Here is a 22,938-nt window from a genome sequence, read left to right as displayed (position 1 = left end):
TGCGGGGACAGACACCTAACAAGAGGACAAACAGGCCTTTGACCAGCTGACCTGCTCCAGACAGCGAGCAGTACACCGGGTCTAAAACACAGCCGCGAGAAAGCCAAGGCCTGTATTTGTGATGGATGACTCACTCTGGTCACACAAATTCACGCGAATGAGCCTGCAGTGGCTATTTGCCATGCAAATTCCCACATAAAAGAGCGGGAAGAGCCACACTACTGTCGAGGTACCAGTTTAATGCGAGTGTAAGCAGCTCATCACACGATTGGTTCATTGCAAATCCATTTAGTGTGCAGTGCATTAATCATGCTGCAGGCTGCCAAGGTTCACCGTTTATGTTACTCTGTAGATTACAAGAGAGGGGTGTTGGAAAGTCTCTTTAATGGCAAAGGAAGCTCTCATTAGGCTCTCTGCGTTCATTCATTTTTGCAATGATGCGTGTAGTCGTACATACATGCTCACAGAGGTTTGATAGAGAAGCAGCTGATGCACAGAATCAGCAGAGAACCTGACTATGAGACATGAGAAATGAGATTCTCTGCAAGCTAAGCATTGCGTTCAAAGTTTAAAGGTATATTACTGGGCCATTTGTGGAAATAGCTTGGTGTACAGTAGATATAGATATGAGATTCTCAATTTCCCCATCAAACTCCCCTGGGCTCTCTCTCAATTACATACTTCTTGCAGAACTTCACTGAGTGGGGTTCTGACATCATATTCAGTGCTGAGGTGATGTTACCACATCACAGAATTAGATTGCATTACAATAAGGTTATATGAATTAACCCACATGTAAAAATAGCACACAAATGCACACACAGGCAGCACCCACCCCAAGCACCCCACACAATGCATGCATACACCTACCTCAGCGCACGCTCGCTCATTAGATTAATAGTTTTCCATTACGAGGCACGCACAAAGAAAGCAGCTGATTGTCAAAAGCTATCACGATCACTTAGCGAGTGTCACACTTGATCAGAACCAACCTTATCCATCGGAGCTGAGGCTGAATACATGTATATTAAAAATAGCTGTGCCGTACGCGCCGAGCTTCAAGACGCACAGGGTTTCATGAAGCATCACACGCACTCGCATTGTTCGTCAACATCAGATAGGACTTAAGACAGGATTTGATGGATGGAGGTGCCAGAGGGAAAGTAATTTCCACTAACTTATTCTATCTGCTGTGAATACGAAGTGGAAAGAGGAGGTGAACACGGTGCTGCAAGCGTCAAAGTACTGTAGTATACATTCGGTATCAACACAAAGGCAAGAGGCCAAAAATAAGAGAGCTAAAGTGTAAGAAACAAATTTAACAATGTAGTCTGTTTTAATGGAGTATAGAGTTCTACACCTAAATACAAAATAATGTTGTTTCTTTATTTGCACGTCTTCTACATGGATCATCAACTGGGGAGGATGCTGGGACATAGCCTCGGTCTCTTGGCATGGGATATGCAGCCGTCATGTGTATACGTACTGTTGGACCCTTTTTACAGGATGTTACACTCCAGCTCTGATATAACTGATGCTATTGCGACATCTACGGTCCAACAAACACAAGACTTTCATCCAGGAGACCGCTGTTCATGTCCCGTGTGTTAAGTGTCACTTTCACGTTACAATCAGCTGTTCGTTCGTGTCCTGAGTTCACAACGTTCGGTTTCATTATCACTTTACAAACGTAGTAGTTTTAAGCCCAACCATGTAGTTATTATCCTAAACCTAACTATAGTGGTTTTGCTGCCTAAACCTAAAGTGACGCTAATGGGTGTGACAAAGCGTCCGTATGTGACAAGTTGGGATGAGAACGTGTTGGAAAATTAGACTAAACCCGAGTTTTGATTCATTATAGTCTAATGAAACATTTAATAGTGATTGTTGTGAAACATAATTTTGGTGTTGCCCACAGACGGCTTTTTTAGCCGTGTACAGTAGTGCTGCGAATTGATTGACAATTACACAGTTATGGCGCATAGCTATGACATTGTTGAATTAAAACATTTACGGAGGGAAATTAAACCATCCATGGCAGACATGGAGCCCGGTGTCGCGGGACCTGGTGGTCAACATCCAGCCAAAAAGCAAAATCATTACTGCAGGTACCAGGAGGAGTTGGGGAGGGATATAACCGAGGATCATTGCTGTCTTATGAGATCCAAACAAAACATTTTGCAAAGTCTGCAGGAAAGTATACAACTATTATTGTTACTACCGTTTGTTGGCACTGAATGTAATGTACTGGAAACCTCGTCCACATGACAGCCCCCGACTCCCCTCTCCTGAATCCACCGGCTTTTTGTTTACCTCCATCTGAAGTCAAGGACCCCTTGTTTCAGAAATTGCTAAGAATTTTGATGGTAAATCTGTGAACAGTGAATTGCACGTTAAAATAGCAGACTAAGAGGAGACAAAGACGGGCTGTGTGAAACATTCATGTCTGTGTGATGTGACATTAAGGCGTAGAGCAGCAATGAAGCAACACAACTGCTACCAAGAGACAAACAAAGTGCCATTTCTAGGGAAGACCTCCATCACAGGGCACTTCCAGCTGACACGCTTCTCACGTTTTTGAATTGAATTGCAATAACATGTGTCCCATAGGGAATAAGAATTACTGCAAAGTCACGTCTTTGTGACTGAGAGTGACAACGTGGCTGCATGTATCACTGCCGAGGACTCCAGTAACCATTCTTTTCATGTGACAACAACTCAGTTTCTCTGACATGTTCAGCGGCTATGAGCCACTGGTTGTGAAGTCTAATGGCTCCTCAAAATGTAGCTAGAATCCCATTCTGCATGGGTAACTATTAGCTGTATATATTGGCAGGAAAAATGATGTCAAGGCAAGGGATAAAATATACACACCCATCACAGACAGAAGCTTCCTGTTCCAGATAGTAAAATCCATACATTGCTCCAAGGCACAAAGCTGCTCTCCACTAAGTCCAGTCTCAGTTGGAATAAACTGACACTTTATGCAAGTCAAGGTTTTATCTGACTAACCAACTGCCTGTCTTATCTTAGCATCCAAAAATCGATCACTCAACTTATAAAAGGTGCTTTTGGGAGACGTGGGACGACATAAATTATTCCTCCCAAAACACATTTTTTATTGGATTTCCATTGTAATGATGAGCTGATATTCCACCTAATAGGAATATGATCCATTTAAGAGTTTGCAAAGTGTCAGTGCGTACCAGTGTGTGGCAGGTTCCTATTACAGGCTTCCTTTCTATCAGCGTGGTGCAGGTGTTGCTCGACTTGAAGCGGAGTCTGCTTTTGAAAACGTGCACCGCCGCTAATGCGCTACTGACGCCGGGGCAACAGAGGATTTGTTAGAGGGAAACCGAGCTCGGCTCCCATCTTCTTCCTAAGGTATTATCCTCAGTCATCTTTCCCTCACACCTCAGAGTCTGACTGAGAAGCCTGTTTGTAAATTTCCAAGCTTCGCTGTGGCGTAGTGGTGGTTTGTGCTGATAGCGAGTATCTGTTGCTTTATTTACGCCGTGGATAAAACTTCTTTCCCCTAAAACTATTTTGGAGAGCTGTTTCTTTCAATATTGGTTTGGTAATCCTGTGCTGGACTGCAGATATAGGCTTGGACATTATTAGAATGAAAAAAAATCAAAATCTGGAATATTGGCACTGGTACAGAGGTGCAAACAAACAAACACAGACTGTTACAGTAACAATCTGCTTGCTGACGAACATTAATAAAAAAATCACCCTCTCCACAGATGATACGTTTCTTGGGAAATATCTGACAGGAAAATAATCTGCTGTTTTCCAAAAACAAATATGTGGCACAGCTAAGAAGATTAAGCTTTAATCATTGGTGACCACTGAGTGAAGGGAGGCCATCTTACATAAGCAACCCGGTCTCACGGGAAGGCGTATAAATACCACGACAATACGCAGACATTCCGTGTGTCGTGAGTATGCATTTCAGCCTTTTCATGTGTCATTTGTACGCCCGCAGTTAGGTTCAGGCAAGACAACCACGTATTTATACGCGAATGCTTTTACATTGGAGTCAGTACAATATACATGGCGTACAAATGACATGTGAAAATCCACACAGGTGTATTTCTTACACGCTAAACGCCTTGCACATTATCGTGGCATTTATACGCCTTTTCCTGCGAGCGGGAACCCATAAGTTATCCCATCAGTTATTGTATCAGGATTTGTGCCAAATCCTGATACAATAACTGATGGGTTCACAGCCAGGTTCATATGAATAATTGATTGTAAAAACCATTGTTGTGGAGAATAACTACATGAACAGGAATTATTTATGGAGTTTTGTATAGGTTTACCGATGCAATGTATAGAAGGCAATGTTTTTTTGCAGACTATTTTTAGCACATGGGAGGGCAAAAAAGAAGAAGATGAAAGTGTCTCCCAGTTCAGTGTGGTACAGTACATGGTAATTCCATTCGCCATCCTTCAAAGCGGTGAAAGTGAGGGCTCTGATTTATTCATAAGCTGGGCTTCTTCTGCCAGAGAGCATTAGACAAAGGCAGATCACACAAAGGTAACTATTCTGCTGAGAAAAGCAAATTACTAATAAAAACAAATCAAACCGAAGTGTGAACGGTTAACATGTTGCCCCGCGCAGGATACAACACCTGCAGTTGACAAGTACAACTTTGGTATCAAGCAACTGAGCTAACGGTTTGTTTCCATACTTTCATTTGTTCCAATACTGCGGTGTAAAATGCTCCTCGCTGGCTTTAAGGTGTCGTGCAGCTCCGTGTCAGAAATAATTCAACATGATTCAGGCTGCACAGCCTCCATCAAGCTTCTGTCAGTCTCTATCAGAGAGTGAAGGTCACCACTCTGTCCTGCTTACCTGGCCGGCCTCCTGCAGCCCGACCACATGTCCTCACGCTGCACCTTCAGCCTCCCTCCGGATCTCACCTGACTGATGTGGCTGCTGAAATTATCACATTTATCTCAGTCGCTATGTTGATGAATCACTAACTGCAATATTGGCCTGAACTAACACAGAGTAGTCGTAGTAATTTAGTGTTTCTGCAGGATTAAATTTGTGCCAGGCATAAAGCCTCTGAAACAATATTTGGATCATTACGGGTCAGGAAATCTCTCCACTGAATTACAGTCTATGTTTTAGGATCAGCAGCTCTCGGAGGCATTAAATAAAAGAAAGAAATCTGTTTTTGGTTGAACAGGCTATTTGAGATAGTTATGGTCAGAAAGTAACTCAAACTGACAGGATTAGTTTATTGATCTGCAACTGTTTTGATAATAAATTAAACGCTTGAGCCATTTTTTAACCAAAAATGCGAAATATCTTCCAGTTCCAGTGAAAATGTGCTGTTTTTCTCTGTTTTATATATATATAATTCAGTTTTGGACTGTTCATCTCACTGTTTAAAGATGTCTCCTTAGAATATGGGAAATTGTGATGGGTATTTGTCACTACAAATTTGCAACGCTATCAGGTATTAGCTTATTAGATACAGGAGGAAAATGTGTCAAAACTTCAATATTTCAGAAGATAACTCACTCAATTAAGAATACTCCTAAAGTAATATTAGTTCAGTAATAAGATGTCTCTCCTAAAGCATGTCCAAATGTACCCTTGTATACATCACTGTTGGGCATCATATTACGAACTAGTGCTAGTAATCTTAGCAAGAGTACACTCGATTTAAAAATATATCCAACCAAAAAACCCAGCCCAGTGTTGCCAACTCTTTTCCAATGAAAGCATTCAGCAGTAGTAGCTCCAAAAGGCACTAAATCTAGTAAAAAAGTTGCATAGTCGGCAACACTGACAGCCCGTCCCTTCGGGTCTCCCTCAAAAGACACTCCCCCAACAATTATCATTATGAACGTAAACAAGAAACATGGCTATTGTTAGTAATAACAGCTTGTGGAAGACTCCGGTCTCACGCGATGAGTGCACGGGAAGAGAGCTCGCAGGCAGGCAGACAGGTAGGTAGGTAGCCCGAATAAAATTAACGGACGGTCTTAAAGCGTTTTTTTCTCACCAGTGCGATGTGAAAATCTGCATGCAAATTTTCCGCTTTGACAACTATGCACACCGGGTCCGGTGCAAATTATCCACGTTGCCGTGTTCCATTTTCTCAACGAGTTTCCTCCTAGATAGTGCCATGTCCACTCCACACAACAAAAAACTAGCCAGACAGAGAATGTCTAAGGGGCTAAATACACAATACATAAACTAATCAAACCCAAATGTGATGCTAACGCTAGCTGCTGTGGCTAACCTTTTTTCGTGACCAACATATAACATTAGCAAGTGCATATCAGCTACATTACCATCGTCATTGTATCCCCGCTGCGATCTCAAGCCAGATATTGTCCTTTATTTGGTTGTTGAGGTAGTCGTGTTCGTTGTACATTATTGGGTGTTGAGTAGGGGACGGCCCATTGTTACCCCAAAACACAAATAGTCCGAAAAATATCCCATTGAACAAAAAAAGCCCATTTGTGTGTCTGTTTCAACGAATATAACAAAAACTGTTTTTGAAGAAGATTACCAACCCCCAGGTTTGAGATGATCAAATGCGAGCAACAAAAGAAAGCTGAAAACAGCAATTTAATCTGATCAATTTATTTTTCTTCCCATCCAGTGTTTGGCAGGAGACATTTTTTAATCATTTTTTTTAAAGTTATTAAACTGCACGTTGATAGACATCGGCCGATCAATAATAATAATAATCACACTTCCTCTCTGGATTCATCTTAAACTGACAACAATCAAATTAAATGACAACATCAAATAATGTATGCCGTCTCTGGTGTGCATTCTTTCATTAAGTAACTCGAGCCCCCGTGACCAAAAGGTTATTTCTAATAAAGAGAAATTACTTTTAATCTCGAGCCGGTGGGCCTCTTAGGTGTGATCTGGTCACATGTGATTGATATCTCGGTGTGCAGTCCTTCCTCCTAGCTACAGCACGATGACGCTGACAAACAACACGACCACGGAGACGTAATAAACCTGCAGATTTAGATCTGTCAAAACATTAACAAATTAGTTCACTCACAAAGCAAAATATTCTATTGATTGAAGATTGAAGATATCGAATTTAATTAAATGTCATCAGATAATTTGATCCATAAAATATGATATAGATTGACATTATTTGAAAATATGTGTGTGGCATGGATGGATAACTACTGTATGCCTAGCTTTTTATACACAATGCAAGATCATAAATTCTATATTTACGAATTGGTCGGGTATAAATTCACACCGATGTACAGTAGATAGAGTTGCTCCGGAAATGCCTAAAATCCTGGATCAGGTATCGGTGAGTACGCGAGTCTATGCACCGATCCAATTTCACGTTATCATTCATCAGCTTATTACGCTCCACAGGACCAGCAACAATATGTGTCACTCACTACTTCATCCGTGCCCAATCAGTACTGTGCATGGGTTGTGTCTAGAAGGTAACCCACAAGTTGCGAAAACGTGCAAAAGCAGCCCGACGACCTAATCCTAACCTTAACCATTTAAGGTCAATACCCAACTACAACCATTCGAGGTTAATGCCAAACCTTAACCATCGAGAGAGAGTTTCGCAACTTCTGGGTTAACATCCTCAAATGTTTTCTCCACAACTCAAAAGATATTCAGTTTACTTTCATAGAGGAGTAAAAATAAACAGAAAAAAAAATCGCATTTAAGAAGCTGGAATCAGGGAATTTCTTTAACATTTTTTTTTCTTAAAAATGTACTCAAACCGATTAATTGATTATCAAAATAGTTGCCGATTAATTTAACAGTAAGCAGATACGAAAGTTTAGGTATCGGAATTGGTATCGGGAAGTAAAAATGGTATTGGATCATTTCTACTGTCAACAGTAGAGGTGTGGTTGTGCCACTAAGGTCATTCCAGGTGTAGTTCATCCTTTAAAATATGTTTTTACAGAAACAACTTTACAGAAAAATGCACCGTAACCATGTCACAGTCTCCACTGGCTCCCTGTCTGGCTGCTGGCCAAGGAAGTATTTTACTTGGAGAGCAGAGGCGACTGACAGATGCCCGAGCGGCAACACAGCATTCATCAAGGCATCTGCAGGCTGTGAATACACAGGCTGCCTCCGCTTGTATCCACCTGCAGCTATTAAGACAAGCCAAATCCCAGGCATGAGAGGAGCTGGCTGAAGCAGTACTCCCGTATCACGGACCTGACCCCGCTAGACAACAGTCAGCTCTGGGTGTTAAACCACCCCATCCGCTCCATACATCACTGTTATCTCTATCACCCCTGTGAAGATTAGCCTTCAGCCCTCGCTACCTACCTGTTCAGACTGCTGCTGCTGAGCAAAAAAACCCAGAGAGCCCAGGAAGCAGGAGTTGATAACACCAAGAAATACAAGGTTTATATTCTGAAATGTGGAGGGATGATTTGACATGTACAGGATGCATTTACTTCTTCCTGCATAAATAAATCCAGTAGACAGCACTAAATGATATCATTTCTGTTTGGATTTTCTTTTTAAAATCACATTATTAAAAGGTACAGTGTTTAGGATTTGGGGGCTTCTAGTGTTGTGGTTGCAGATTGCAACCAACCGAGTACCACTCCGCTCACTCCTCCCTTTCCAAGATTGCGGCAACGTGAGCCGGCAAGTGCAAAACCGTGGTAACGCCGTTCACCTCGCTCAGAGGCCATCCATACCATAATAACACTACTTTAGGAGCAACGGAAGTCAACTGGCGGTACCACGGTTTTGCACTCTGCGGCTCACGTTACCCCAGTTTCACAAGCGTGTCGGAGAACTACAGCGGCCTTCAGGTAACATAAAAACGCGAAAAACGCTCTCTCTAGCGCAAGAGTTTGGTTTGTCCGTTCTGGGCTACTGTAGAAACAAGACGGAGCAACATGGTGGACTCTAAAGAGGACCCTCCTATGGACTCCCTATGTAGATATGATCATTCTAAGCTAACGAAAACACAACAGTTCTTATTTTCAGGTGATTATACACTAATGAAAACATAGTTATGAATATACAGTTCATATGATATCTTACAAAAAAGTTATTCCTCATTTTCCTACGAATGTCCAGCAACACGTGTCAATTTCCGCTCGTTACATGCATACAGTCTTTTCAAAATAAACTTAAGTTTAGGCAAAACTACTTAGTCTTAGGAAAAGATCAACTTGGTTATGTTTAGGTAACAAAATGACTTAGATAGGCTCCGGAAAAGAATATGGTTTGGCCTAAAATAACCCATACATCCCCGACACTCCTCCCTAACCGGAGTTTGCCGCTCCTTCTACTTCCTGGTTCACGATTATGTAACTTATACACAAATTAATTTCGTGGGATATATATACGAATTACAGTGCATTACTTTTCCTAGGTAAAGCTACGAACAGTGTATACGACACCAGCCTGGAATATTATATTCCATTTCTGCTAATAGATCCCCTGAAATGTTTCCCACTGCTCCTTTAACGCTTTTTGAATGTGTCATTTTCATACAGTTCATCAGTGTGTTCACCTCTGTTTAATTAAACAATGGTGCAATAACTGATTCCTCATTTAACTCAGGTTCCTCAGAAACACCCTGAAGCACACCTGGAAGCTCCAAACTGGGAAACATTGTGCTCGTTTTGCAGACACTGAGAACGTAAACAGCAGCAGACAGATTGGACTTTATGTTGGTGCCTCAGCTGTATTTTATGCAAACAACACTGCGTTCCTGGTGGAACAAGAATAAAATGATACGGTTATGAATTGTTTATGCACTGGATTGTGTTTTTTTGTCTAACTGAAGGGAACCTGGTGGCCGGAGTGTGCCTGCCTCTGTCATTATGAGGATGTGAAGGGGCCCATATGTATTCTAGATGACCCTCTTGAGAGTAATCGACGGGGCTACATGAACGTGGCAGGTTTATTAAGTCAGTGCTTAGAAATTAAGCCACAAAGTGGCATATTAATCATCATTTCACTGGACTAAGTGACAGAGGAGTGTGATCATTGAATACAATTTTGGGGGGTGGTTGAGGGATGTAGGGGGGCTGGGGGTGCTGCATTTGAATGGAAAATGGCTAATGGCATATTTATTGTGCTGTAGTACCTTCCTGGGTGGGAGACGGGTGAGTGAGTGTGTGGGTGGGAGTGTGTGTGGGGGGCCAATTTTCCTTTTTAATGATCCATGTACATCAGCACAAAAACATAATCAGCATGAAGACACTTTGAGGGGGGAGGTGAGGGAGCGGATAGAGCACTTCAGATATGAGATAAACATCAGAAACTGAAAGAACACACACACACACACACACAATCAGATGATATACTGTAGGTGGGCATGATTCTTCTCAGGATAAGCTTCACATATTTATCAATCAAGGTCTTTATCACAAATTAATTTTCATATTTTGGCTATTCGGATTAAAAATGAGTATGCATTGAGAAAAAATATATAATTTCTCACTCTTTTTCTCTTAATAACATGAGAATGATACCAGACTAACACTTGGAGAAAAGCCTCTGTTCACAATCTGTGATCTCTTGCTGCAGGTGTTTCGTGCGCGTCAACCTGCTCCTCTAAACATTGATTGAACGAGAAGAGGAGAGGAGAGGGCGCACTTCACTTCTACCTCTATGCATATCATGCACACCTCATGCGTCTTGCATACTGGCTGGTATATTAAAATCTCTCCACATTTAACGCTACTAGGATCCCTTTTTATTGGAGCTGTGCGCAGCAGCCTGGAAGCATGAATGCGCAAAGCATCACGGCGTTTCACTGAATACACACCGAGTCTGAACTTTCTTAAAAATGCTTAAATAAATGAGGATATGTTGCAGAATAAACTGCATCATGTCACCCTGGTGCAGTTTCCTCGGTACCTGTGCAGACCCGTTTTAAAGCAGAGCCAGTGGATGATGTGTGCGCAGCCAGATCCACGCTCAGCTGTACACAGATCACACGCACTATCGCATGGCACAATAACTTTGACGGATGCCTTACCTGTTCAGGAGAGGAGAGACACGATGGTGCGGAGAGGAGAGAGGATGTCGAGCCGAGCCGAGCCGAGCCACAGACCTGCACTGTGGATGAAAGGACCTCTACAGTCCACGTCCCGGCACTGAACTCCAAAGTGCGTCTGTCTTTCTGTTTTTTTTTCTTCCTCTCCACGCAGATAAAGGACAGCGAGATTCAGACCAGCCCCCTTTATATCAAACTATATCACACTGTTTCCTCCTCATCACCATGGCAGCTTATCTGAGCATCCTGCTGCATGCATGCTTTATGCTGGCCTGAGTGCTTTATGGAGGCAATGTTCTGCACGAGGAAATCATTTTGCATCAGTTACATGTGAATCGTAAAATACAGCAGATGTGCATTTAATGCGCTCAGTGTTTGGGTCTGACAGGCGATGCTGTTCATGAGCTCTCACTCAAGTTCTCATAAATATACTGTATATATATATTTTTTTTTTTTGCATTTTAACCCTTGCATGCGTAGTTTATTGGAACTTCCAACAATTTTGTAAATGCTATGGCAGAATTGTTTAAAGTTTGTAACGTTTGAATTTGTCATTTTCATTCAAATATCAAACAAATGCAAATTGTGCTCTATAGCTACTAAGTTAACTGAACTATTATTACTTAGTTAAAGAAAAAATAAGCAAGATTGGAGCAAAAATTATTTAAAAAAGTATTTTTTATAAAACGGTCGCTATATCGTGACAGTAGTGCATGAAACATGTAACCTGAAAATAATCATGTTCCTCTGTGTCCTCCGGTGCTCATAACGGCATCTGCAAGATTTCACAGACCGGAGAAAAACAAGCAGTCAGAGCTGATCTGAGTGACCGCTGTCCATCTGCTGTCTTTGAGAGCCGGCTGTCAATCACTCGTGAAATCCGACCAAACGGTCAAACTAGGCAGCGCTGGTCAAATATGAATCAATATTATGTTACGTTAATGCCTATTTCTCTCCTCAAATGTTTTCAGAATCATCTTGCAGTGCACAGTTTAGCTGTAATGAGAAAGTTTGTGACTCCGCCGCCATTGTAAAATCTGTTGAAGGAACATCAAGTTCCGGTCACATGACCGGAGCACAGCCAATAGGAACGCTCTCTCTCAATGAAATTACCTGTGTTTGGTTAAAGTCTCCCATCACAGGTTAGGTTTTCTAAAGCCTGAAAACAGAACCATGAGGAGGTGCAGAAGTCTAGTTTTCTCTCAGAACACTTGAATTACAATATGCTGAAAGGTTATTATGGAATTCTTTCCCAATGATGACAAAAATGTACTGCGTACTGAAGCTTTAATCCTTCAGAAACAGATTTTTTTGCCACTTGGGGGCAGCAGAAACATGATATAAGCTTTATTAAAAGTGGACATAGTCACCGTGACATCACTCATTGGTTTGTGGACTAATGTTTTGAAGCCGTGAGTTCGGCATTTTGGCCGCGCTATCTTGTTTTTTTTTTGCAACCAGAACTAGCAAGAGAGGGCGGAGCTTAGTACAAATGAACGCTAAATAAGACATTTTTTAGGTGACCAGAATTTTACAATGTTTACACTTTCATGAAGGGAAAACACACTGTGAAAGGGTAAAAGTTTTAAGACGAAAACACGGACAACTCCCAGACCGGACAACCCCGTGGTAGCAACCTGTCAATCACAAGGTAGCCCCGCCCTAAAGCATCCCCTGCTTTATGGTCAATTTGACTCTAAATGGGACCATAATTTGCTAAATGAACATCATGTTGTATTGAAGAAGACTTGAAACTAGCGATTGAGACCATAATCTCATGTTTACAATGTTTACTGAGGTAATGAATCATTTTCTCATAGACTTCTATACAATCAGACTTCTTTCTGCAACCAGAGGAGTCGCCCCCTGCTGGCTATTAGAAAGAATGCAAGTTTAAGGCACTTCAGCATTGGCTTCACTTTTCAGAACCGTAGGTTGCCGCCTGTTATAGCCACTCGTTTATTAGCAGTTTATCCCTAATATTAGTTAGCAAGCTAATAATGACTAATTATTATGTTGGGTGGTTGCATTATAATTGCAGATATTGATTCGTATATTTGTAATCAAAGAGTAAATCTAAAACAGTGATCAATTCTTTGATATCAAATTTTCTGTGGTAAGAAAACATACATGTATCAAATGTAAAATTGTCTCACTGTGTAAAATAGGTAATAAGTGGTGAGATGTGAATCACAGTTGAGATGTGGTCCACAGTTAATCATGTATATGCCTGACAGAGGGAACTGATAAACATTTCCACAGGAAATTCATACCAGTCATATTTTACCCACTTATAGGAATACTTGGAATATGACATGCTGAATTATTTTTGTCACAAACATATTGCAAAATCAATCATCAGTTAACAACTATCACAGCCCTTCTTTCTATTTATTCAAATAAATCATAAAAACACGCTTAGCTCACGATTGCACCTTGGAGACTGGGTGCTGGATCCTTAATGTGGATGATAAAACAGGAAAGACTCGGACAGCACGCAAATATGATTTATTATTACACGCTGAAGAAGGACGAAACGTCCGTGTGGCAATATTGGAGTGCTGTCCTACTCTTTCCTTTTTTATTTAAATATATCAAACATCTGACTTTGTGTCTGAAAGTCCTTCCACTCTGGACCCAAACCCAAATGAGGGTGCTGCCCCTCATCCACCGGCGTCGCCTCTTTCAGACATCTCCGCCGCCCTCGGCTGAAACTTGATTAATTCATTTGTACCTCTCCTTAACTCAAGGTAATGACTTTGAGCTTCACCTGTTTTTTTAATTGAGTTCTGGGAAAGAAAAACTATTTCTGATGAAAAACAAAACAACAACATCACATAGACACAAAGATAAGAGTTCAGTGGATTAAAAGTGCTCAAGATAATTAAAATTGCACAATAACTGAAAGAGAAGAAGAAGAAAAAGAAGCCTTGGAACTGTGTTAACATTAAAAACACGAGTTATGAATGATAAACAACTGATAAGAATCAGCTCTTTCTGTGAGAGACATTACAAGAGAATAATAATAATGGAATAAATGTACCACTTCTTGGTTTGGTAAATTTCATGTTCAGGATTTTAGTTAACCCAGAATATCTTTATTACATATAAATACAAATGGGACGGTCTTTTATATGAAAATGTAGAAGTCCTCTCAAAATCGGTACTTTACAATATTATTTTTTTTTTTCCATAGTAATTTATTGGGAGTAATGTCAGCTGTACAGAAACATACAAACAGAGCACAAATGTAAAATATTGTCCCTCCATATTTTGGTATTTTTTCCCCCAAAGCCCCCTCCCATCCAACCCTCACCCACTATCGATGCAAAAAGGATAAAGAACAAAAAACTAAGTTAAATTAAATTTTAAAAAATGAATAAAAAAGGAAGGAAAGAAAATAAGATAAGAAAATTAATTTAAATAAAATAAATAATAATAAATAAAGTACACATTGACAGTAATAATAATTATAGGATAAATCCCAAACCACAGAATAAATAGGCTGATAAACTTCACCTTGTACAAATGGACAAATTAACCGTTAGTGGTCATTTCTGTTTACATAAATCGAACTTTATGATGTCATAATCTAGCTTATGGGGAGAAATTCATCTCATATGCCATAAATGCCTAAATACACTATGTCCAAATAAAATTAAAACATATACTACAAAAAATACAAGTGATTTTAATCATAAAAGGGACTGCCAGGTATAGTAAAATTTCTGGGCTGATCCGTAAATGGCAAATTAATTTTTTTTCCCAAAAACAACATCGTATATAACATCAAATTCTATTACAACCGCATGAATGTGGCACATTTTTACGGTGGCTTTCTCCTTGTCTGTCCAGACAATAGAGAGCACTGGTTTCTGGCCTCATTCGGAGGACCTTGGCTGGTAAAGCAGCAGAAAGAGAGAGAAGCCATTATCTTTACAGATGATAACTCCAGGGGCCATTCATGTAAGGACAAATCCCAGAGGCAGGTACGCCTGCAGTAGGCACATCATTATCAATAGAGTCAACTCCCCTGTGAAATTCCAACCCCTCAAAATAGAAAGGAAGTGGCGCGGGGTAGATTTCAGTTTCATGATCTGTGGAGAATGTGCTCGGGATCCAGGAATACAAACTACACCAAGGGCAAATATGCAGTTATCAGAAGCGTCTACATAATTAAAGTATTCATTTCATGTAATTACTGCATAATCCGGTGGGACACCAAGTGTTACATTATGAACTTCCTGATATTGAACAACCTGGGTAAGTGTTGCAGAGCACAGTAATATTAGATGGGTTCAATCATTTGGTGCGAGAAAGTGACTACTGTTTCCATGGAGGCAGGTTCAGTTTTTTATGTATGCTCCAAGAGGACGAAGGTTTTCTTTGGTCCAAATCACAGCTGAGAAACTGATTTAGTATGAGATATTTCATTCAGCAAAAATAAAGGCAAACCAGGGTTTATAAAAACATCACATGGGCATCACCAGACTTCTTCCAATAAACAAGTTACTCTTGTTTATTGGAAGAGGTCCTGTGACCCGTCAAACTGACAGAAATGTAGGTGGCAATGGGAGAAAAATGGTCTGATTGCAATTTGTATAATTTAAAACTTATTTGCTACAATTGATCTTTTGGGTCGACAAAACGTATAAAGACATTATGACTGCAGATTTACTTTGATGGGAACTGTTGCCATCAGACGCCATCGTCAGCCTAATATCACTAAAGATCTCAGTTTTGGGGATTTTTTTCTTTTTTTTTAATAACTTTATAGCAACATTGTCTCTAAATATAAAGGTTTAAAAATAGGTTAATATACTACTAATTTACAAAACTGACACAGAGGTTTACGGGAGATTATGTGTGGGAGTATGTGTTGGCATTGTCATCACTGTGAGGTTGCCAGGCAACCAGCAGAGACAGAAAGTTACTGCTCCTGGCCGAAATACAGTAACCCCCTGTGAAACCACAACATGAATTAAACAAAGACAAAGACAAAGACATAACGTGCTAATTAAGCTTGAGAGGGGCTGGTAGGCAGATGTTGTTACTTTTGGACGGAGCCAGGCTAGCTGTTTCCCCCTGTTTCCAGTCTTTGCGCTATGCTAGGCTAACCGCCTGCTGGCTTCAGTTTCATATTTACCGTACCAGACCGGTTGCACGAAAAGCCGTATGGATGACATGATAATTCGCATAATAATGCAAATTCATCCACTGGACCCATGAAGCAGGCAGGCGCAGTAGCGTCCGCTCGGTCACATGGCTCGGTCACGGGGGTCACGGGGGTCACAACGTTGCGCTGTCGTCACGGCTTGCGCAGGGACAAAGAGTTCGGTCTGATGTGACGCACTGATGCCTGATGTTTTTATCCAACTGACAGTTGAAAAGAGTCTTCCACCAGTAGGCCTTGTTATGGGTACAGTAGGGTGACTGAAGTGCTATCTTTAGCAACAGAGAAAACCTACAACAAGTTACACAATTAGGAAGCCAACTAGGGACACCAAGGCTACTAATTCAACTCTAGATCACAGCTTTAACATCAAGGTTTGGAGGCCGAGGACAGAACAAGGCTGCTGTCAGACTGCCGTCAGACTACCTGAGCATTTTTAAACTGCAGAGATGATGGTTGGAGGAATCAGCAGCCGACACACCCCGGATCGTCCCACACCTCCAGCCAATCAGAGAGAGAGCACCTAGATGGGAAACAAGGATCCTCACCAGACAAAGACACTCACTCTCACACAAAACACAAACACATTCCAATATATGGTTGAGAATGATGGCTGAACTTCTTCCTCCTGCTCCTGAGGCTTCTGTTCCTCATTGTACAGGTGTTTCCGTTTAACAAGTAACAGTGTTATCTGGTGACATTCAGCCAAATGCATATGCATATTCGTAGTAACGTTTATGTAACTGGTTGACGTAGATAATAAACACACAGGAGAATTTATTTAAAATGGATAAAGTAAAATTTTCTGTTTGTGTTTTCGACAGCTGCCATCACTACGAGTGACCACGAGGCCGAGAGACACCGGTGGTACACCGAGTGAAAGAGGAGGGGCTGCTGTGAAATGCACCACCACTTTATGGTTGTAGTCAGATAATTGAAACAGCGCTTACTGCTATTCACTGGATGATCCAGCAAAAAAAAAGGAAGCCTTCTGATTGGGCTGAGCAGCTGGTTACAGATATCTCTTTCCCAATGTAAGTCTGGGAAAAAGTATTTTTGGGCCCAATGGCATCACGGGACGGACACGGAAGTTGAACTACCACCGTTTGGCCACTACGAAAATTGGGATCAACGACCTGCGCTCTTCCTGGGGGGCTTGGTAGAGCGTCATAGTTTGAAGCGTAGAGCCGCTGACCAAGCGTCGGTATTTGACGAGTTGGGAGTGAGAATGTTATAAGGTCTGAGACTCATTTTCAAACACCTTATCGCTGTTATTTGCTGCTACATGAGTTCAGACGTCACCGTTAGCATCCGCTGAAATTAATGAATCTGATGGAGCAAAACAGAGTTTGAGGAAATGTTCCTCCTCTTCTTATGGCACCTTCACACGTTTGGTGGTGTCACATCGACTGCTGGTGTCTGTGAGCAAAACACTCAAAACTCCCGGCGCTCCAGTGTCACCTGCTCTGCAGCTGAAAGTGCTGTAATGCTACCAACACACTGTAAGAATGCTTATGTCTGTATGTATGTGTTGTTTGAGGTGTATGTGTGTAAGACAGACAATCAGCTTTTCTTTAAGCAGTGTCAGACAGCCTTTATATTCCAAACAAAGACCTAGCTCGTCGTTGAATTGGCTGCTGTTTTGATACAGAGGACGGTTTAGTCTTGAATTTCAACCAAATCTCATCGATTGACTGTGAAGAGAAAATGAGACAGCTGCCTTTTGATGTCCTATTGTCATTTGCATAATCATATTCATTCAACGAGGGTTAAATTGAAAACATGAAGGGCAAAGACTTGTGCTATCAGCCACTTTAATGTTTGAGCCACAATACGAGCTTCCATCATTTTCTTTTTCCTCACCGTTCCATCACGAGGAAGCTGCAACATGTCATTTGTTCCATTATTGTGTGTTGAAAACAGAATATCTGAAAAGTGCAGACTCACCTATCAGCCTCGCTGTGTGCTGCGCAGCACTTTCATAATTATAATTTATGGTGTTTTAATCTTCAGTACCGTATGAGAGTCCTGCTGCTTTGTGTCTGTCCCTGAACATCTGTTGTACTCGGTGATTATTTGATCCCAACTGTTTGAGATTTTCTCATTTATTGCAGAAAAAAACACAATATTATCCCAGGAAACTGTCAAGCAAGTATTGTTTATGATTTATTGCATCCATCTTCTTTATCTACTTTAGAAAAAATATGTAAGGGAGGGCAAGTTTATTTATACAGCGCATTCCATGCACAAGGGTAATTCAACGTGCTTTACATAAAGCATGAAAAGCAAAAACATATGAAACAAAACAGAGCTCAGATCTCAAGGACTGGAGGTTGGGGGAGGCAGATAGTTTCAGCAAGCACGAGTATGCCTTCTCCAAAGTTTTCTTATTTACATGCTGTGAGAGGGTCAAGGTTGCTCCACGAACCCTGTCTCCTATAAAATGACGTTTCCATATAACTAAACTGCCTTCTCGATTACGTTTCAAGGGGAACATATTTTCTCCTGGACTATGGTCGCAGTTAACGATGTGAATTGAAACAAAAGAAAACAAAAAACGCAACAAAACTATTTCATTAGGGTTTACTCTAAACCTAACCAAAACCAAAACTACTTGGTTAGGTTTAGTAAAAAAAAAACATGTGCATAAAATTACTACGAAATTTAAACAAAACAACACAAAAAAGACAACAAAAATATTTTATGTGGTTCAGGCAACAAAATCAAACAAAATGTCAGGATTCCTCAGTAGTGGTGAGGGAAGAGCCCAGCGCCGAATTTCCATCTGGCGGGCGGATTGGGGAAATGTGGCGTACGGAAGACCGCTTGCCCAGTGTCCCTCGGGGGCCCTAGTCCTTCTGATCAAGGCTCAGCCCGTGGACGGTGTGAAGCCGGTAATGGCCCCCGTTGCTCAGTCTGCCCGAGGGATTCAACTCGGCGGGTTAGGGACGGCCACTCGGTGTGGGAGGATCCCCTCGCAGAACCTCCCCCCGGAGCTGGCTGGCCCCCAGCCGTTTCTGAACGGGTGGGGTTATGTTAAGGATGGCTCCACTGCGTCATCGAGCCATGATTTCAGCCCCGCCTAAAAAATCCTGAACACAAAACCGGTGAAAAACAGTTTAACGGTCTAACTCCACAATCCAATACTACAATGTCCACAGTCTTTTCACATGTTTTGAGTCATTATTTTCCAACATTTAATCTCTGAATTTCCTTTACACGGCCTTAGGAAGGACTGGACTGCTTTTGATGGTCAGTATTTAACACCAAACAGTTTGTTAAACCCCAATATCTTGTTTTCTATTTCTACATGTAGAATACAGGAGATGCAATGTGTGAGCACGGCAGATGGACTTGTTGGAGTGAACCTTTTAACGAAGCTGTGCTGAAAGAAATGCAACAAGTGATGTAACCAATTACCTTTACTGATATGTAATTAGTAGAATAATCCAATTTCTTTGTGGGTAATGAGTAATTGATTACAATTCCTAAGGAACTTGCACAACACTGGAAGAAATACTGAAATACAGTAACAGTTCCACTCAAAGTTTCTTGGACAACATTTGCAATGTTTGCTGTGCAGTAAAGCCAGCCACCTTCCTTCGTGACTATTCCAGATTTTTTGCAGACCCTATATAGGATTTCTGTGTGACATACCAGCATCACTGATGAGGAGCACACATCCAGAGTCCTGCGTGCTGCACACTGTGGCTGACTGTTAGTAATGATTCATAGCATGTCCTCCCACTCAGTGTGAGTAACATTTCAGAGGAAATAGACAAATCTGAGATGCTTTTTATATCTGGACCTTTCAATCGGGATCTGACCTGTCTGTAATAAGTGACACCCGAGCCTGGCCGTGTAATTTATGTGCTGCCTCAACAAATTGCTTCACATGGGACCGAAGGAGAGCCTTTCCTTTTCTGACAAATAAAACCCGCAGAGACGGCGCCTTCTCATACTTACTTTAACTTCAAGCTGTTCCCAGCCTGTGCTCCGCCCCCCTCCCCCAAATATAAAAGACACATTTTATGATCACATGAATGCTTTTCCTATAAACAGCTGTGCAACTGCGAAGGAACATAATGACTCTGATTGTGTAAAATCCCACCACCATTTGTCATATTATTATGTCTGTTGCAGCTTTAATCAGAAAACCACTCAGTAATGTGTCTGCGGTGGCTTCCTCTATTGCCTTAAGTCACACTTCTGTCTTATTACATCTCTGAAATTTTATTTGCTTGCTGAGGCAACACAGGTTTCTCCCTCTAATTGTCTCTTCAGGGAGAGGGGTCTTCATGTGTGAAGGAAGGGAGCAAACATGGGGTTTTGGCCCACTTTTATCCGGCCACAGACAAGACACGACGACTAACAATAGAAACTCTGTCAAAGCTAAACTCTATTCTTAGAATAATTGGAGTAAAAAAATGTAAGGGTTAACAAAAATAGTGCAAGCATAAATAATTCACCTTTAGTTTTTTACCAGATGGAAGAATAGCTTTTGTTTTGACAGAACTGTTCATATTTTATAGAACAACGTATTCTCATACAATGGTTCATATGATATCTTACAAAAAGGTTATTCCTCCTTTTTTGTTAGTTTTTCTACAAATGTCCAGCAGCACGTGTCAATTTCTGTCACATGCATACAGTCTTTTCAAAATAAACTTCCGTCTTCACAGGAAACAACTTGATTAGGTTTAGTCAACAAATCTACTTAGTTAGGGTTAGGAAGAAATCGTGGTTTGGGTTAAAATAACTCTGTAAGTGGGTTTTTTTCAGTATGAAGTTGTCACAAGTAAATCAACGTTGAGTTCTGGTTTCACACGGGCCAAGACCGCCGATCTACTGGACAGAAGTCCGGTATGTTTAGACCCACCCATCCAGCCCGATCTCCTCCCTATGCAGCGTTTGCTCTTTAGATTTCCTGGTTCATGATTACGTTCAGCCCAGTTGCACAGCAGTTTGTGAAATAGTCACAAAACTGAATGTATTGATTCGTGTACATACAGAAATTTCAAATCTTTTTCGTGATGATCAGCACAAAATCAGTTTGTATGTAATCCACATAATTATGAACCGGGAAGTATAGAAAGCATCAAACACCATGCAGGGAGGAGATCGAGGTGGACGGGTTGGTCAAACAACACCAAACCTTCGCCCAGGAGACCGACATTCGTGTCCCGTGTGAAACCAGAAGTCAACGTTGATTAAATGGTCAATTAACTTCCATACTCAAGTTACGCCACTTCCGGTGTTATTTGAACCCAAACCGCGATCTTTTCCTAAACCTAACTAAGTTTTGGTGCTTAAGCCTAATGAAGTCAATCTATTCATAAACCTAACAAAGAAGTTTTATTTTGAAAAGACTGCCGCGGAAATTGACATGTGCATCACGTGTTGCTGAACATTCATAGAAAAACGCAAGAAAAATTAGTTGTTGAAAGTCGTGCTGAACGTCACGAAAAAAAAGGGAAATTTGTGTCTACGTACACGAATCAAATAGATTACATTTTGTGACTATTTCACAAACTGTTGTGAGACTGTTGGAATTACACACAAAATGATTTTGTGGGATATACACAAATCACAGTGCATTACTTTTTTGTAGATATGGCTACAAAAAGTGTATGAGACCAGCCTGTATAGATATAACTCAAGAGACTTAATTCTAGTACATACTGTAGTTGTGAGAAGTCATTCTTGGAATCTCAATTACTGCAAGAATCCCGACACACTTAATTAATGTGAAAATATCCTCACAGTCTAGTGCTACATACAGTCTATACCACATGCACACCGTACATCTATATTCACGTCTTGTTTCACGAGAACCAAGCCGGTGGAGGCAGCGTCCAGCGGGACACAATATGCAGTGTCCACCTTTGTAGGAGTGTGCAGTATGTGCTGTTCCAGATTCAAAGGTGATGGACAATGCATCATTTTTTCATGAAATGCTAACCTTGTGGCTGTGCCTCTGCTATCTTGTCTGACTTGCCAACCCCCAGAGTATCAGTGAGGCATCTCTGGGCAGGAGAGAGGAAGCACACCGGGAGAGAAGATTTCCTCCAAGTGTTCCCTCTCAAGCAGAGCAATAGATCCTCACACTGATCTCTCCTGTATCTACATTAAACACAACAGCTGACTGTGATCAGGCTCGGAGACAATCTGCCTGAGGAAAAACAATTGGTAACAACTTGAAAAAAAATTGTTGTAACCTTGAATTTGACAGCACGTGCTTGCTCTAAATGTGCAATAATAGTTATGCTGATTTTTTTTTTAATGGATTCGAAATTTTACAGAGTGGGCTGTTGCATGCCAGCAGTATCAATTGTCCTTTTGGTTTTGCATCTGAGGGGTGTCCTCAGCAATCACTCCTGAGAACTGTTAAGTGGACTTTTAAGCATAATAGATTTATTTCTATGTAAATTTTCATTGTAATTATAATAATAATGTTCACTAGAGGGGCAGACCTCCGCCAAGGCCATTTCCATAAATGAAAAATAATGCGTATATCCACCCCGTGATTCAAACACACTCAAAATTTAATGAGATCTTCCTTGGCCCATGCTACACCCTTCCATCAAATTTCATGAACATCAGGGTGGTAGTTTTCCCGTAATCCTGCTGAAAACCAGAAAACATAACCTCCTTGGCGGAGGTAGTGAGGCTCATGCCATATTGGTTTTCATGATGGAACCAAAGGTCACACATTTAAGCCCTCTTTTATCACGGTCCAAATCTTTC

At 41.1% G+C, this 22,938-nt stretch overlaps 1 protein-coding gene across 1 annotated transcript in view; it reads right to left on the bottom strand.

Annotated features, from left to right (window-relative positions):
* The window catches only part of LOC119496825 (contactin-4), a 113,928-nt gene extending 102,531 nt beyond the window's left edge, over positions 1 to 11,397 (bottom strand). Inside the window, exon 1 of the mRNA XM_037784417.1 lies at positions 11,001 to 11,397. The gene's annotated coding sequence lies outside the window, so the exon portion shown is untranslated. The remainder of the gene's footprint in view (positions 1 to 11,000) is intronic.
* Positions 11,398 to 22,938: the final 11,541 nt, after the last annotated feature.

The sequence above is a fragment of the Sebastes umbrosus genome, chromosome 1 (assembly GCF_015220745.1).
Source record: "Sebastes umbrosus isolate fSebUmb1 chromosome 1, fSebUmb1.pri, whole genome shotgun sequence".
Classification (NCBI taxonomy): domain Eukaryota; kingdom Metazoa; phylum Chordata; class Actinopteri; order Perciformes; family Sebastidae; genus Sebastes; species Sebastes umbrosus.
Note: the sequence above shows the minus strand (reverse complement) of the source record. Positions and strands in the feature narration are given on the sequence as shown.